Consider the following 15,388-nt stretch of genomic DNA (forward strand, 5'->3'; position numbering starts at 1 on the left):
TAACAAATGCGGAGTGGAGGCCCCAAGACAAGTGAGTATTCCTTCAAAAGGCATTTGCATAGAAAAATTACCAAATGCCACTCACAAAATGTTACTGTATCCTAAGAAAGCTATTCCACTAGATTGTAAATTCCATGAGGTAGGGGTTATGTCTACCTAGTTCGCTGTTTCCCGGAGCCCAGAATAGTGCCTATCACATAAGGATTGTTCAATATATATTTATTAAATGAATTGAGGTAATTTTAAAGTAGTAAATCACTACCAAGAAGATCAAAAATTTTTTAGCAAAGAAAATCAGGAAACTCATTGGTTAATCACAACGATGGATTATATTTATAAAAATCAATAAATCCAAGGTAGGTAGGACTCCTAAAACCTTTTGAAAAAAGTAGGAGCCCTAAAGGGTATAAAACAGTTACAGTTATAATTAGCAAAGCAAATTAATTTCTTTGTAACAAAGGAGGACTAACAACAGAGGGCAAGGCTATTTTTAAATATCTACCATGTTACACTTTCTTTGGGGGGGCGGGCGGGATTACTTGCCAAATGGAGCTCTGTAACCCTGTCCAAATTTTATTATTTCTTATGCCTTACAAATTAAATAAATAAAATATTCAAGAATGTATTATTCTTTGACAGTAGTTCTGTCAAAGATAGAAAAGGAAAAAGGATTCAATTGCTTCCTGGATTTTAACAGGGTCAGACAGAAGAATGACCACCAGAAACCAAGAGCTCCTGCCTCTCTGGAGCCTTAGTCTTTGTGGGGAACTGTCCAGGATTGAATTCTATCAGCTGCACTTCATCCCGAATCTGCCTATCAACGACTCACTTTTGTGTCTATAACTGGTCAGTATGTCTTCATGAGGGAGAAATACTTGCATAGAACAAATCATTCAGGAAGTTTTGTTCTCACTGAGTATCAACTCCTAAGCTTTCTAGCTTCCTCCATGCTAGGAGCTGAGGGTCTTAATCCATTCAGATTATGAAGAAAAAAGCCCTCAAGGAGGACAACACTAATTGTCAGAACCAAATACCTTTCGTTGCTCAAGGAACTATACTCATATGGCCATAAAGCTTTTAACTCTACTCTGTATGTAAATCATACAGATACTCATACAAAATCTCATATTGGCAGCAATACTAGATAATCTATACCTAGTATGTATGGTCATGTTTAAGGGCTTCTTTGGGATACAAGAACCCTTCTAGACATCTTCAAGGGCTTCTCCATTTAGAACAAGACAGGTAAAAATATTACGGTTTACTGAACTACTTAACTATTTCAGACAAAAGCAGCAGTCAGTCATCAAACATAGTCAGATAACACTATGTATCTAGAGCTTCCCACCTAAAAGGGAAAAGAAATCAGTTGTTTGGTAAAGCACTGACTTGAATTAGAGGTTATTTTCATCTGACCTCCTATATTACCTCTGACGTTGCTACATTAGCATCTCTGTTGAATCTTTTCTCAGTACTTCCCATCCCACGGCACCACCTAGAAGTAGTATTTGGATGATATTAAAATGGTAACTTTTATTAGTATGTGAGAACTAGAAAACACACTCAAGAGAATTACCTAAAATATATCTAGGATAGCAGTGACAGCCATTCATCTTTAAAGTCCTGCCATACAAACACCGTGCATCACGCAATGACTGTTCTGTTATCAGCGGTGTCTAAAGGTTAGGCATTACACGTGCACACATACACACACATTCCAAAAATCCTCACGGACCTTTATCGTTACAACATTGTATGGCTTCCCAAACAGCAAGGTACTTTCTTATACTCATGAGACCAATGTTTATGCAGAGCAGGCTCACCCCTGAAATAGGTCACTTGATTCCTTTCATATGGTGACCATGTGATTCTCTGTTTTGTAGTTATTTTGTTACTAAAAACTACCCATCTATGATGCAAAGATAACTTACAATACAGATTTTTTTCCCATTAGTAAGTTTTATGTATTTGGTTGTGAAAAAAAGTAATTTGGACATCTAAGATAAAATCATCTAAAAAGTAAGGTTATTAGAAATCCTCCATCAAGATATCTGGGTACAAGCATTAAGTCAAGATTCAGTCGACTGTTAAAACCTGGTAAATATTAACTTACTTTAAAAGGGTTTAAAAAAGATTTTTTTTTGCATTTACATGGTATAAACTATAGGTCATAAATGCATGAAAAGAATACATCTTCACATCCTGACATATAAACTTTCTATGAAAAATCTGAAAATAAGCCTGTTTTAAGTTTAGGCGCCTGTCCTTGGGCAACCTGAACTTATTTAGGAAGTTGTTAGAAAGAAATTCAGGTAATCATAACACTTTTTATAGCTCATTTGGTAGCATTTTTATATTTTACTCTTACCTTTATGAGGACTGCTAAAAGCAATCACCATATGAAAAAATGTCTGTACCCTCTACAAAAATCAAAACATTTCCACAGGTGGCTCAATGTCCCATGCAAAGAAAGTAAACCATAACTACCATTTTCTCAGTGCCTACCATGTGCTCAGATTTGGGGTAAGCAGTTTACACTTATTATTTCTAATTTTTACAATAAGGCTAAAAGAGAGGGTCCCAGGAAACAGACGCTGAGGAGACCGTGCAGGAGGCTTAGAGCAGAGGGCTCTTCAGAACAGCACTTGTGAGCAAACGAGGAGCAGGATGGGGTAGAGAGACGAGTTGAAGTAACTCACGGTTGCAGCAGAGGCCTCGGTTAATCCTAAAGTGAAGTATGGAACCTGGATGACCCTTCAGAGTTGCCCTGGATTGAGGCAAGGAGGCTGTACCTTTGTATTTCAGCACTGACCAATCACTGGGTCCTGGATGCCACTGGAGAGGGAGCCTAACCTTGGGCAACGGGAAATTCCTGGGAGAAATCCAACCAGAAGCCATCACCAATCAGTGCTCCAGGCAGCTGGTGGAGATGCACCAGTGTCTCATTCCTGGAGGAGGGGTCCGGGCAGTATATTACATATCACAGAAGATATGTGATGCATCGCTATGTAAAAGAAAAGAGAACTAAGAGAAAGGTAAGAGCTTATCCAAGGTCACTATCAGAGTGTCCTTAATGCAAATTCATCTTAGCTTTCAAAACTAGGACCTGGTATGCTTCTCTCCTGCAGACATTGAAAAGTACAGAAAGTCACTGTATTTACCTTTTTGCCATGGTTGCCGGGAAGTTCATAGCTCGTTTTACTATTTAGCTGAAGTAACCATATTTACCTGCTATACTCCCTGTACTCTGATTTCTCATTTTCTGATTCTATTTTTAGCTTTCTTCATATGCATATTCCCTTCTTTGTATATCTATATTATACAAGACAGTGTCTCATCATCTCTAAGAAGAGTATCCAAATCACTTACACATCAGGTGAACAATGGCAGGCATAATGGACACTCCGTGGCCTCCTTTGGTAAGCCACATCCTTACCCACTTTTACTGTCAAAAAGTAATTCTACTTTGTAAATGTTTCTCCTTCTATAATGTCAAACTTACTTCCTTTAAGAGCAGTTGGTAGTCCAATAAATACCATCATGTACATAAAGGCTTGAATGAATGACTGAATGAGGCTTCTACAATAAAAGTCTTATGTTTCAACATTTGTTTTAAATTCTTCCTTGGGACTTCCAAATCAATGTTTCTCACTGTGTTTACAATCTTAGGACACCATGAATTATCTGCAAGAATTTTTTAAATTTGTGTTTTCATTTCTATGACAAGAAGCATGTATGAGCACAATGATGTCCATCTGGGTGTTGCTATGTGATTTTGGTATTTTTGGCATTTATGACTTTATGATTTCATTGTTGCCAAAATATTAGTTCAACTGTCAAATTTTAATAAAGGTGGGCTGATAATTCACAAGGTGACAGTATAATCAAGTGGTTAAGAGCATGGAGTCACACTCCTTAGTCTGGCTTCACCACCTGCTAGCTTTGTGACATTAGACAAATTAATCTCTCTCTGCCTCAATTTCTCCATCTGTAAAGTGGAGCTAAAAACAGTACCTCCATCATAGATTTGTTGTGTTAAATGAAAAAATTCAAGCAGAGCATTTAAAACAGTGTTTGCTTAATAGCCTGTACTCAGTAAATGTTAACTATTTGTTATTATTACAAAAATGATAGTCCGACCATTTGGAGACCAGGGTGCCTTATGTAAAGGTCAGTTCAAGTAGAGAAAAAGTAGCAGCAAAGTTTTATCACTAAGCACATGGTAAGAATAACAAACTCAAAAGAACCTTACTGTAGCAGTCAGTATAAGAACCTTGTTTGGAAAAGCAAGTAAGTTTCAGCTGAACTACACCATCCAATATTAAAAGAATGCTCACTTAATTTTTCTGTTTTTTAGTTTTATTAGCACTTAAAAAATATTGTATAAAGTTGGTTTTGTTTAATAACATGTGAAATCTATAAGTAAAAGTTTAGATTTAGGTTTGTTACATGTTAAGTAACATTGTTATACAAACATGTTTTTGCCACACATTATTCAAGTTTCATAAACGCCTGGCTTTGTCATCACAGCTTCAACTTCATATTTATTCTTTTATAGTTAAAAGCCAACCATTTAACCATTTTCAAAGGTTTATAGTCTTAGCAAGAATATGGTGACTAACACATTGATACATAAACAAGGGAGAAAAAAGGAATCCTAACTACCCATCCAGAGTGAGGATTTGGTCTCACTCACTGGGCAACCTGTTTGCAAGAAGCAGGTGGCAGGCATGAATCAAATAAGAAGTATGAATGACCTTTATATTTTCTTGGAGTTCAATAAAACAAAAAGCATGTAGACCTCTCATTTTTGGTGCATGGAAATTTTACTGGAATTAAAATCAGATTCAGCACTTCTTGAAAAATAACATTTCACAGATATGTAGTTATGCTACAGTGGAGAAGGTAAAATTCTTCCCTTGCTTTTTACTCTTAATTTTGTAATATGGTTTACGTAATATATATTAAAAATATTTTATATTGTTCTAAAATTGGCACAACTCTAATTTCTCAAGCCCAACTATTAACCATGTTTCCTAGTTTGCACAAAAGAGAAGGAACATTACCTATTTCTGCTGAAAACTGCACCTTCAGGATCAGCACAGACGTGCTTATTATCTAATGACTGCATGAATACCAACAATATGGCACTTTGCTGCTTGGAGGGGTAAAAGTGACAACTGAACGTATCACAATAAGAAGGTGTAACATGAAATCATGTAAATCATTCTTAATAAAGCCAAGGCAAATGAATTTCTATTTCTTATGCATAGTGAAAGGTAGAGAGCTCAAACTTTCTAAGGTCAATGAGGCTGATATAAAGGAATATCATATTTGAGCGGTTTTCTAATTGTGTTGTTTTGAATTAACATATTTAAAATATACTGTTTTCTACCAGAATATAAGCTCTTTGAAGACAGGTGGGGTTTTTTTTCAGTTTTATTCATTGAAGTATTCCCAGTACCTGGCACCCAGAAGTGGCTCAATAGATTTTCACTAAATGAATGAATAAATGAAAACTCCTTAAGACTGTATGTGGCAGTTGAGAGGTCAAATATAAGGTCAAGGTACTTTTTGACCTATCACACTCTTCTTTCTAAATCATAAACCAGCTCTATCCATTTAGAGAAAAGTATTTGTAAATTTTAAATAATAATGATAAAAGCAGGTTTTGGTAGGTATGAACTTTATTCTGGTTTTATTAATATCAAGTACAAACATAATTGACTTTTTGGATAAATGAAGTAATCTGAAGGTAGATAGTAGAGAAACAACATTGTGAGTTTCAAAAATTCAGGCTATTACAACAAAGTCATCTTACACAGGCTGAGAAAATGCAACTAGAAAACATATCTAGGTAAATAACTTCCATTCTACTGTATCACTTTATATTGATGAAGTATTATTTGGTAGCTCAAAAAATGTAATTTATGAATACAGCCAAGAACACATATATAAAAAGATGATGGCTGTTATTCCTAAGATGTCTGAGAATAAACACAGGTCTGTATTTTACTAAGAAATAACACCACATCCCACCCACTAAGTGACAAGGTAACACTCACTTGATTGGTGCCAAGAAAAAAAACTATTTCCATTGGCTCTCAAGGACTCTCTCAACTACGAATAGGTAAGAATTATACAGATTTAAATACATGCCTTATTCCAATATGAAGACATTTTTCAATTATTCAGAACAATAGGGGGGAGACGCCACTTAGATTACAAACCCCAGATAATTTGTAACATATGCAGCACACGAGGTACAGAGTCATTAAGCATTCATTTTGAACACTGAAGGGAGTTTTTGCAATGGTAAACAGCAGGCAGAAGAACACATTGCATAATCCCCACAACAGAAATAAAATTAAAGACTACCTAATAATCAATGGGCAATCCTAACAACTGTCTAAAATCTAGAGCTTTTTATGGTACTGGTCTTTGTTTTTGAAACTCAAGAAGTTTTTTCTCCCATTTTTTTTTAACATTTTGTAAACATTACACAGATACAACCATCCAAAGGGTAGGGGACGGGGGACTGCTATTCCACCTCATCCTAGTGATATGAGCAGACTTCAGAGTGCCTGCATGACAATTAACATTTGAAATTTTAGATCTGAATCAAGAGAGTCTGTATATAGCCTGGATGTAACACAGACAGGACTGCCCTAAAACAGTGCTTTAGTTGGATCTCGTTGGGTTCTAGAACCAACTCTAGGGAATTCCCTGGCAGGTCAGTGGTTAGGACTCTGCACTTCCACTGCAGGGGGCACAGGTTTGATCCCTGGTCGGGGAACTAAGATCCCACATGCCATGTGGCAAGGCTAAAGAAAAAAAGAACCAATTCTTAAAACTTCGGCTATGAGGTACTGTGATGATCTCTGAGGACTACAACTAAGAATCCTCTGGGTGAGTTGGTAGAGAAGTACATAGTGAGTTGTATGCCAGGTTAAGATGTAATAAATCCGATAAATTAGAATTTTCTGATTCTCCGAAACAGCTCCACTAGTTTTGTTATGTCTGAAATCCGTTCTCTTCTCTTCATTTTCACTGCCACTGCTTTATTTCACCTCCTGTCTAGCTCACTGCAAGGAGCCTCTAAATGCTCTCTGTGCTTCCAGTCTCACCCTTTCCAATTCATTTTCCACCTTACAGCCAGTTCTGGAACCTAAGATGAACCATGCCACTCCCCAGCTGAAAATTCTTTGATAATTCAGGATAAAGTCCAAACTCCTTAGCCCATCATCTGACCTCGTGTTTATGTCTCCCGTCTCATTTCTTACTGCTTCCCACCTCCTTTCACCCTTTCCCTCAAACCCTAGGCTCCAGCTGTCTAGAACTACACAGTATAAAATGTTTCACCAGAATATCTGGGACATGACCTGTTCCAAATTAATGATGTTTCTGGAGTTTTGATACCTTAAGTCTAAAGTAGCACAATGATCTCTCAACTTGATCTCACCTCATTCTCTTCCATTCCTCTCTTATCTAACTGCAGGTTCTGGCCCATCAGTACGTTGGGCAATTTTAATGAGTTGCGGGCACCTTTCTAAACACCCCAAGTGGGAGATGAAGAGACAGCGCCCAGGGGAACAGGACCTGTTCTGGTGCAGAGCACCCGGGGCGGTGAGACGGTAGCTAGAGAGACAGGGGTGAATGGAGAGCTGGTAGAGGTTAGAAGGGGTGGTGCAGGTGAGGGGCACTTGAAGACCCCCAGTTTGGAGGAGGGGGAATAGCTGAGCCCTGGGCACAGAGCAGACAAGTAATAATGGGGAGGTGTGACGCCCGCCCACCAGGTGTTGGCGCACATCAGTGGGGTCACATCAAGCAAACCTGGAGCATCCCTGGTCTACCCCATGCCCTCCCGGAATGTGTCACTGCGGCTGCAGGGCCTCCAGGAGAAAGACTCCGGACCCTACCTCTGTTCCGTGAACTTGCAAGACAGTCAAGGCTGTTCGAGGTCACAGCAGCAAGACTTTAGAACTCAATGTGCTGGGTAAGTGAGAGGCACCCGTGGGAGGTCGGGCAGGTCTCTCCCCCAAGTGACTGAGTGTGAAGGTTGGGGGAGGGGCAAACAGAGTGACGGGGGTCCGTGTGTGGGAGCGGGGGAGGGGAGCCGCTGGCCCCCGGATGTGAGCTTTTAACCTGTCTCCCCTCCCCCAGTTCCTCCAGCTCCTCCATCCTGCCGCCTCCGGGGCGTGCCCCACGTGGGGACCAACGTGACCCTGAGCTGCCAGTCCCCAAGGAGTAAGCCCGCTGCCCAATACCAGTGGGTGCGGTCGCCCCCATCCTCCCAGGTCTTCTTTGCACCTGTTTTAGGTGAGGGAACTTCCGGAGACACTGAGAGTGTGGCTGGGGTAGAGGAAAGATGACGTACCAGAGGGGCCGGGGTGCCAGGGGAGGCAATGCTGAAAAGCACTGGCGGGGGGCGTGCAGTGCTGGAGAAAGAGGCCCTGCCAGGTGCCGGCACATGCTGCACTGCAGACTTATGTTACTCAAGAGGCGCTGGGGCTAGAAGATCTGCATTCAGATAGGGTGGAACATACCAGAGAGTACTGCACAGTTAAGTATAGTGTCATTATGTGGGTTAAATAAGTTAATATTTGTAAAGCACTAAGAACAGTGGATGACACATAGTAAATGCTATATAAGCATTATTATTTTGTGAAATTTGTTTCAGTTATACATATACATGTATATATTTATGCACATATATGTATGTTACGTGAGTACTAGGCCACAGGGTAAAATATATTTCTTCTTGTTGTATGTTCAAAAAGATGCATTGCTTTGTTTTTTCTTTCTAGTATATAAATTAAGGAATGAGCTAGATAATGGGTATTTGCATAACTGCAATTCAAATTATAAAAGTTATTTACCAAAACATATAAATTTCTAGAATGGGTATGTCCGCAGTTATCCCAAAACTATCGGCTCCACCCTTTGACAAGGTCCTTGATGACACCACCAAACAGTCACTCATGGTGTCTACAGCATACCTTCATGCGCTACGGCAAACTGTTCAACGGAAAGGCATGACTTTTTAAATAGCTGATCACTTAAAATGTTTGGAACTGCATTATTCGGATGCTTCCAACTTTGGATTCTTGGACAAAATAGATTTCACTGTATCTGCAGTTTGCACCACTCTAGGCCATGCTGCCTCTGGGCTTTTACCCCAACTAGTGATCCATCTCTATTCTCTTCTGCCCAGTGTAGTACCCCCTCACCTTCGCGGTCCACTTCCTGAAAGCCTAAATTGACATGCCCTCCCTGTGTGTGCCTGCAGCACCATGAGCCTAATGTCCACACAACACCCGGGCCGTGGTCACAGTACTGGCGCTTTAGCAGCCTGACTCCTGCCCTGGAAGGCGGACGCCTTGGCAGTAAATGGTACACTGCTGTATTTCCAGGGCCTCCCACAGGAGGCACTCGAGTATCTGTTGGTGAATAATAAAAAAAAATGAAGTCCTTATTTCAGACCTTAGTATTTAAAGAAACCCTGTGATGAAGTTGTCAGATGAGTCTGATGACAGGGAATGGGTAAGATTTCCAAATCCTCCCCCAAGTGCTTGGACTTCAGCCAACCGTTAAGCTCCACACCTCTCTCCTGTTTCCCATGGGCAGTGGAATTCGAGGGCCCAGGCCCTCTACATCTGCCAAGAAGGATATCGAAAAGACGCTCAAAGTTCTAAAGCAGTGGTCTTTAATTGTGGTACCTATATGCCTTTTTTAATGACAGATCAAGGCACCTTAAACCTTAGGGATTCCTGTCATTCTCAGTCTTGCATGTATTTTTTAGGCATGAAGCTTGGCTGCTGAATTTAGAATAGCCAGAGGAATATAGGTTAGTGATATTGTTTATTTTTAAATGTAAGTGTAATACTGTCTGATCATCAACATTTTCAACGTATATTTGATAAAACCTATAGATAAGAATTGGAGTGAATCTTTCAGATTCAGGGTACATTATTCAATAAATTTTACAGCCAATTCTCATCTTACTCATCTTATACTAGATTTAATATGTCCTATATCCTGTTAATTTCCCATAAACTTCCAAACATGTGATGAAAAAATTTTAATGTCAGCTTTAAAATGTTCAAGAGTGCACGGATTTCAAAACTCTTTGGGGAGTACATAAGCAAAAAAGTTTGATCACCATTATTCCAAAGGTGTTCTGGCCAATGTAACTGCCACTAGCTAGCCACATATGGCTATTTAAATTTAAATTGAGATTAAAAATTTGGTTTCACAGTCACATTTCAAGTGTTCAATCACTACCTGTGGCCAGTGGCTACTGCACAGTGGCTGCTGGAGAGTGTAGATACGGAACACTCAAATCACCACAGAAGGTTCTATTGGACAGCACTGTCCTAGAGAACCAAGAATATGACATGGTTTGCTCCAGCCAACTGAGGTTATAATACTTTATTCCTTACAGGAAAAGTTCCTCTTCCTGTGATGGTGGACCATATCTCTTGACTTCTACGAGGTTCCTCCTACTCAGGGGTAAAGAGACAGGGAGGGCAAGAAGAAGAAACTTTGAGCTCCTTTTGGAGGTTTGAGTGTGTAGCCAAGAGAATCCTTTCATAAAATAAAGACTTCTTTAATATTCTGAATAATAACTTTTTACCTACATTGTTCAATATGGTAGCCACTAGCAGCCACATGTAGTTATTTATAATTTAAAAATTAATTAATTAAAATGAAATATAATTAAAAATTCAGTTCCTCAAACACACTAGCCACATTCCAAAAGCTCAACAGCCACATGTGGCTGGTGACTATCACACGGAACTGCAGCAAACACAGAACGTTTCCATCATTACAGAAAGTTTTATTGAACTACACTGTTTTGTACTATGGATTTTCTAATTTTTTTTCCTTTTATATATCCTCTTAATGAAGGATCCAGAATATTTCACTCCACTCTTCAGTAGGCTTCCCAAAACGCCAGGAAATAAACTCAGATGCCTGCCTGTTCATGCAGTTTTAACATGTGCTTACCAGATCCCTTACCTCCAAAACTGAAAGCCTAAATATAAATGTATGGCTAGGAGTCTAGGATGGTCTATTCTTTTAGGATACATATCAAGCCTTTGTCAGATTCACAAGCAGACAAAAACACTGGAACACACAAGCTTTCAGGTGGCAATGACTTCAGAACAACAGAAATGGAAGGAGACAAATCTCACTAAATCTTACGAACTCTCTGAGTGGTATACCGTATTTCTGGAAAATCTTTCAACGATAATGCAGAAGGAAAGTCTTGTCTGCAAACACCAGAGAAGAGTCCTCAGAGATACAGTCTTAAAATGCTTCAACAGGGACAATGGTATCTTTGGGCTCCAAGTTATCTTTGCCCTATTGGTTCTCACAGACAAATAATGACAAGTCTTGATAGCTAAAATGAAGACCACATATACCATACTGTGATTTGTCTGCTAAAGTACAATATTTGTTCCAAAGATTATGATGAATTATGATGAACAGATCTAAGCAAAGTCCCTAAAAGATTAACCATCTTGTTTGCTAGGCAGAAGACTCCCTACCACTTTTAAATTTACCTGATGGGCAACCAGCATTGATCCAGCAAAAACAAGTTTTTCAGGTCATACAATCACCTTGCATTTCAACTTGAGGGAGAGCTAAAAGTACACATCTGTTTCAAAGACATAAAGCCAAACCTCAAGAGGCAAATTTTTGGAGAACACCCAAAAATATGGGACTTGAGAATGGGTTTTGCAGTGCATCAGATTAGCTGACTGAACTGTGAATACAGCATCTGGCTCAGAAGTGAATGCTTTCATGAATTCCAAGTCTAGATAGGTCTTTCAACTACTACAGTATGGACTGTGCTGAGATCTCTCCCTTCTTTGCAGTTATCACACTTATTGTCTGCTTCTGTCATTCGACACTCAATCAAGCATATTATCCCCTGCGTTGTCTTGTACAGCTGTTTAACTTTGGTTGTGTGTTTACAGACTTCAACTGCACTGTAGGCTCTCGGACTGTACATTACAGTTCTTTTCTTCGTCCTAACATCTAGCAGACAGTAAACACTCAAGTATTTGGCCAATGGAGATATGAAGACAAGGTCTACAGAAAAGAACAGAAAACCACCTATTTGTTAATCTGACTCCAAAATTAGGCTGAAATTGCTAGCAGAATAAATTTCTTCTGGCAAACGAACAAAAAGCAACAAAACTTTAGAACCAAACAATAACATGTGTAGCAAGGCAGTCTCAAACACATCCATTTTATCCAAATGGCTGAACAAATACCAATAACAGGACATGTCAGACTTCAAAATGAAAGTCTTTGCAGCAATAAAAAAAAAGTTTATATCTGACTTTAAGTTAAAATTCTGTGTGCTTAGAAATATACATATTCGCTTGGAGAGTATTTAAAAATAGTACTTTGGTAGCAAAATCCAAGAGTCATTAATTCAATTTCAATATTTAAAACTTTAATACTTTCACTGTATAGATAAGAGGACTGAGGCACAGTCCAGAGAAGGGAAGTGACGTGCTTTAAGGTTACTCAGGAAGGTGGTCCGCGAAGAGGCTGGGACAGGACTCAGCTTGCTGTTGCCTTCACATGATGAGGTGAAGGCTGCTACAACAATATATTGAAACTATGATTAAGGGAAAGTTTCAGGGAAAAACTGAAGTTACTATGTATCATGCTTCCTTTCAAATTTAGAAGAAATTATTTACTGGGTCTACATAATTGAATTTTGATAGATATTTAAATACATTTGACCAGAAATGTAATTGACGCACATGGTGTTCCTTCCCTGGGAGCCTCTGACATGAGTTGACACTTAAGTGAGCTACATTAGCCTAAACAAGATGTGTTTCCAGGTCCATATCTTACTGCACTACTTTGTTTCTATTTTTCAAATTCTAAAGCAAAAAGGATTACTTAATTTCTTTTTGCAGTTCTCATTAACACGATAAAGTGAAGGAGATTTCTGAATTACTTGTTCTAAATTGGCATTTCTGAAACTAGGATTGAAAGATTTGTTTCAGGGGTTTGGGATTCTCTGAGAATTTTCTAAGGTTGTGTTTTTATTTTCATAAATGTAATCTGGAGTACTTGGACATCCACCTCATAACTGTGTAAAGCTATGATTTCAGTGACTACGTGTCCTTCTATGCTTAAGATTACAATTCATATTAAGCCTCCTAGAGGGACAGAGCTTAGTTTTTAATGCAGTTTTTTCAAATGGGGTTTCAAAAGTCTATGTTTTGGGGTTAAAGTTTGAGTAACACTGCTCTAGATTTCTATACTTTCCAAAATTCTCCTTCTAGACTTAGTTTACTTGGTGAACTTAACAAATATGTATCCAGTGCCTACTATGTGCTAGGCACTGGAAATACTGTTGTGAATAAGAGAGACCAGAACTTGTCCTTACGGAGCTTATAATTCCGGCAGGAAAGACCTACATTGTTAATGAAGAAGTCTGGTTCCTTGGTTGAAATCAGACTTAAGGAGTAGAGCACTTAAAAAAGAAAACAAAAAACAGTTATCTACCCTCCTTGCCAACTGCTGCTGTGGATCAGAGAACCCATCACCATCATCTATATAGTCTCAAAATAGTCTAAGAGCTTGAGGTCAATTTGATCTTATCTGTTTGGAGACAGATAAGACAATCCTCTTTTAAAAATTCTTCAGAGACACTTTATCTCCTTTCCTTGCTTTAGGTTATGTTTCTCATAACCGGACAAAGATGCAACCCAACTAAAGATCTCCTGGTTATTTGAGAAACAATTTTATAATCAGTGAGATTTATAAGTAGTGAGTTTTGGATAAGACACTGTTTCCTTTTGATTGGGAAATTTCTATGGACAAAAATCAATAAAGCTAGAAAAATTACAAATACCTAAAGTGCACTTCTAAACTCAAGAAAAGTTCATGGATAGATGCTAAACAGTACAATGCAAAAACTCTCCCCCAAATTTAACCTTGAACAGAACAAGTGAGATTCAGAGAACAGTGGCTACTATTAGCTACTACTTTAATCCTACCTATTAACTATCACTTTAATAACATCCTTGTTCAAAAAAGGCGGGGAGGGGGGGACGGAACCCAGAGGTACATGTTATCAGGTAAACCAATTTAATTTTGTAATTGAGAAATGGGTGTCAAATTCCCTGAACAACAGTTAATAGGTTTGAAATATCTTGGTCTCTGGACCAAATTTTCTAAGCAACAATGTCCTCAGATGAACACTACTTGAGCCAAGATCTCTGGAACTTTGGAGCAATCTCCTTCTCTAGTGTGAGTATGATAATTCTTACTGGGTTTCTACCCGCCAAGGAGTTCCCCAAAAAGTGTCATCCCTGCCAGAAGCACACAGATACTATAACTCTGAACAAGAAGGAGTTCCGTGAAAACTGGGAGAAAGAATCCCACCAGAATCTTTTAGCAGACACTGTGAAGAGGGAACCAGCTTACCTAAAAAAACAACTCCGTATCTGCCAAGACTACAAATCTGAACTCCTAGATTAAAAGTCAGTAGCAAGAACAAAACGATAACCCGGCTGAAGGTGAAATTTCTAGCCTAAATTAAGCCTCTGTATTTAAACATTCAGGTACACAAGGATGGCCAGATGCACAGTGAGAACTTTACTTGTCACCGCAGCCGGCACAACAGCTAAAGCAGGGGAAAACGGGCTTTCAAGAAGGAGTTTAGTCAGAAACATAGCAGGGCCTCAAACCAACCTAACTCTGCAGGCATCACACTCCAAATTCCAGACCAACTACCAGCCAGGCTAACTGTGTGCTCCTAACTCCAAGAAAGCAATACACTATCTGGCTACAACCGAGTCTTTCCAATTCTCCAAAGCACCTCAAGACTTGGTCGCTCTTCGAGTTAGAAGCAAGCTCAAGTCGGAAGCAAGACGACTGACACAAAGGCCATCGTCCGAAGGCGCCTTTCGTACGGCTCTGCCCCTGCCACTCACTTGAAAATTCCTAAACTGGGGGCTCAGCGGCCCCGCTCTTCTACCCTTGCTCCATCCCGCCCCGGCCGGTAAGCCTCTGCCTAGGAGCCCCCGGCCTAGAACAAAGCGAGGGGCCCCAGCGGTGGGGGCGAGAGGCGCGGGCAGCACGGGGACCGCCGCCCGCCGCACAATGAGAAACTACCAACTTCAGAGCGCAAGAACATCCTCAATTGGCAAGAAAGAGGGGCGGCGGCAGGCACGCCCAACTTCAAACTCAGGAAACCTACGGGCTGGCGGCCATCTGGAAAAAAGCCCCCTTCCCAGGGAGAGAAGAAAAAGGCGGAGGAGATGCGAATCGCCCACCGGGCTCCGGAGGGGAGCCCTGCGCTCAGACCGGCCCCCGCCCCCGAGGCCCGCTTCCCCGCCTTCTCTCT

The 15,388-nt window shown here is 39.8% G+C and overlaps 1 protein-coding gene across 3 annotated transcripts in view; it reads right to left on the reverse strand.

The window, feature by feature from the left end:
- Positions 1-15,388, reverse strand: part of MSANTD2 (Myb/SANT DNA binding domain containing 2) — a 28,731-nt gene that overhangs the window by 12,379 nt on the left and 964 nt on the right. The window contains exon 1 of one of the 3 annotated variants that reach the window (XM_022560275.3): positions 1,429-15,375. The exons of the other annotated variants lie outside the window; for them this stretch is intronic. The gene's annotated coding sequence lies outside the window, so the exon portion shown is untranslated. Of the gene's footprint in view, positions 1-1,428; positions 15,376-15,388 lie in introns of those variants that run through there. 3 annotated transcript variants of the gene reach the window in all.

The sequence above is a fragment of the Delphinapterus leucas genome, chromosome 7 (assembly GCF_059928025.1).
Source record: "Delphinapterus leucas isolate spDelLeu-1000000601 "Yukka" chromosome 7, BTC_Dleu_Yukka2, whole genome shotgun sequence".
Classification (NCBI taxonomy): Eukaryota; Metazoa; Chordata; class Mammalia; order Artiodactyla; family Monodontidae; genus Delphinapterus; species Delphinapterus leucas.